General features: G+C 39.9%; 1 non-coding gene and 1 pseudogene across 1 annotated transcript in view; both read right to left on the bottom strand.

Moving 5' to 3' along the window:
* The window catches only part of LOC142356980 (large subunit ribosomal RNA), a 3,522-nt gene extending 3,067 nt beyond the window's left edge, over positions 1–455 (bottom strand). The window contains exon 1 of the ribosomal RNA XR_012761529.1: positions 1–455. This exon is cut by the window's left edge and continues 3,067 nt beyond it. This is a non-coding gene — a ribosomal RNA (large subunit ribosomal RNA).
* A 1,683-nt stretch (positions 456–2,138) lies between these two features.
* Positions 2,139–2,290, bottom strand: LOC142356979 (5.8S ribosomal RNA; annotated as a pseudogene).
* Positions 2,291–3,378: the final 1,088 nt, after the last annotated feature.

Genomic DNA, 3,378 nt, shown 5'->3' with positions numbered 1-3,378 from the left:
ATATCAAGGCATTGAGTATGGTAACGCTCACTCCAGTTCCCCTTCAACAGTTTCACGTACTTTTCACTCTCTCTTCAGAGTGCTTTTCAACTTTCCCTCACGGTACTTGTTTACTATCGGTCTCGCTTTATAATTAGCTTTTGGAGAGACATATCTCCAGCTTCGAGTTGCACTTTCAAACAACTCTACTCATAGGAATGAGCCATTATGACTGGTATCGAAAATGACCTTTACAGGATTTTCACCTTCTTTGATGCTACTTTCCAGTAGACATCAGGACAAATTCACCAGTCTAGCATCAAACCATACCGGACACCGAGAAATGTTGCCATTTCTCTTCCCGATGAGCTTTTCCCTGTTCATTCGCCATTACTAAGGGATTCTCAGTTGATTTCTTTTCCTCCCCTTACTGATATGCTTAAGTTAAGGGGGTTCTCTCGCCCAATTCAGGTTATGTAGTTGATTGTCTCTTAATTGGTTCACTGACCAATATGAGACAGAAACCGATTCAGCAGTTTTGTTCGCTACTACTATCAAACACAGGTCGAAGTTTCCATTCAGTCATTAATTCCAACTTTCAAATGTTGTTGTTTCAGCTTTCGCTTACTAGAAGCAACATAATACTCGCTGCAATACAGACCTCGGGAAACCCTCACCGTGAATAAGGTTCACTCACATATTTCACTACATTTTGCGTGGGATTGGAGATGAGGCTACTCGTTCTTGCTCAGTACTAGGCTGAAAATTAACGAAACTTCGTTACAAACGTTCACATGTTGATGTTTCCGCTTTCGCGTACTCGAAACAACATAATACTAGTCTTTGTAATTTAGTTTCATAATTTCAACTGTTCTCATGCAGAATTTTTGCTCATTCTTATCCCAAATTTTGACCTGGCTACTAGTTACACTCCTTGTACTTATTGCAAAATGACCACAAATTTCAACAGCTTTCACATGTTGCTGTTTCGGCTTTCGCTTACTACAGTCAACATAATACTCGTTGCAAAATAAGTGCTCGGCATCTGCAATTTTCCAAAGACGAAGTTTCGCCAGTTCAATTTTCGCTCGCCAATTATGGCTACTAATTCACACGGTACTGAGCTCAACAACATTAAATTTGTTCAGCAAGACTTTCACATGTTGATGTTTTGGCTTTCGCCTACTAGAAGCAACATAATACTCGTCTTGTTAGCTCATTCAATGAGAATAGCTTTTCCCGTTGAGAATTTTTGCCTTCAATTGGCGTTGTAGTGAGTTTGGCTACTCAGATCACCAAATACTTGTGACAATTCGAACCAGAAATGTTTTCAATTTTCACATGCTGATGTTTCGGATTCAACCTACTAGAAGCAGCATAATACTTGTATTCAACAATTTCTGTATCAAATCCCAGTTTTCTCTGGTGCATCTTTGCCAAACTATTCCAAACTGCCTGAGTCTGAATACCAATTACAGGTACTAGTAAATGCACGTTACTAAGGACTATATAGTTCTAGGTTACTGTACACAACGACGTTCACATGTTGATGTTTCAGCTGCCGCTTACTAGAAACAACATAATACTTATCGTGCATACCTTTCCATAACTTGTCCTTTTCAGATGCATTAGTTTCCCTTTGTCTTGGCTTCTACAGTCAGACTGGCTACTAGTAACAGCACAGTACTAATCACATATCGTTCTACAGTTTGCAGACAACTTTCACATGTTGATGTTTCAGCTTTCGCCTACTAGAAACAACATAATACTCGCTGTATACATTTGTAGTTCTCTATGTAACTTTCATGTGAAGAAGTTTCGCCAGTCTTTTTGACTGTCTCAAATCTGAGTCATGCTTAGGCTACTAGTTGCTTCATAGTACTTATCGCCTCGAGATCATTGAACAAAACTTGATTTTCACATGTTGCTGTTTCAGCTTCCGCTTACTAGAAACAACATAATACTAGTCTCATTAAGTTCCGTCTCTTTGCAATTTTCTTATGAAGAAAATTCGCCATCACAATGACTCCAGCAGTTCTTGATCAAGGAATGCAATCATTGATCAGAATGCTATTATTTGAATCGGTTCTGCTTTAAGTGTTCCAATTTTATTGGAAGCACCAACAATAGAACATCAATGTGTTCAATCGAGAGTTATATAACCCTGAATCGGACGCAGTCAACAGCCGAAGCCGAGACCGCCTTTTGCGTTAGAGAGGTCGGTAAACAAATCTTGCGATTCATACCGAATTAACACATATAGCTGTGCTCCTCTTCGTAAAGCGAGCCAAGTGATCCCCTGTTGAAGGATGTATTTGGACCAATCTAGTAGCATTTGGTTTCCAACAAGCTCTCCCAAGTTAGCTTACTTATTGGGCTTTTCAACCAATTCGGTTGGCTACAAGCATCATCAAAGTACTAGCCACAGTTTGATCGCAAAATTCTACGACTTTCACATGTTGATGTTTCGGCTTGCGCTTAGCCTACTATAAGCAACATAATACTAGTCATATCATAGAGCGTGATCAGCTTGTGACGTTCTCATGATGAAGTTTCACCAACAGTGTCTCACTTCGAGCTTAAATCCAGCTACTAGTAACTACACAGTACTGACTGCAACGATAACTTTTATCTATACCTTTCACATGCTGCGCTTTCGGCCAGGGCCTACTAACGTCAACATAATACTCGATATAAACTTTTGTTCATGATGCAGCTTCCCCATGCAGAAGTTTCGCCTTCAAATGCTCTCTTGGCCATATGACGTAAGAAAAGGTTACTAGTAACATCACAGTACTAGCCACAGTTTGATTGCAAAATTCTACGACTTTCACATGTTGATGTTTCGGCTTGCGCTTAGCCTACTAGAAGCAACATAATACTAGTCATATCATAGAGCGTGATCAGCTTGTGACGTTCTCATGATGAAGTTTCACCAACAGTGTCTCATTTCGAGCTTAAATCCAGCTACTAGTAACTACACAGTACTGACTGCAACGCTAACTTTTATCTATACCTTTCACATGCTGCGCTTTCGGCCAGGGCCTACTAACGTCAACATAATACTCGATATAAACTTTTGTTCATGATGCAGCTTCCCCATGCAGAAGTTTCGCCTTCAAATGCTCTCTTGGCCATATGACGTAACACAAGGTTACTAGTAACATCACAGTACTAGCCACAATTTGATCGCAAAATTCTACGACTTTCACATGTTGATGTTTCGGCTTGCGCTTAGCCTACTATAAGCAACATAATACTAGTCATATCATAGAGCGTGATCAGCTTGTGACGTTCTCATGATGAAGTTTCACCAACAGTGTCTCACTTCGAGCTTAAATCCAGCTACTAGTAACTACACAGTACTGACTGCAACGATAACTTTTATCTATACCTTTC

The sequence above is a fragment of the Convolutriloba macropyga genome, unplaced genomic scaffold (genome assembly GCF_964194025.1).
Source record: "Convolutriloba macropyga unplaced genomic scaffold, txConMacr16.3 SCAFFOLD_4046, whole genome shotgun sequence".
NCBI lineage: Eukaryota > Metazoa > Xenacoelomorpha > Acoela > Convolutidae > Convolutriloba > Convolutriloba macropyga.
Note: the sequence above shows the minus strand (reverse complement) of the source record. Positions and strands in the feature narration are given on the sequence as shown.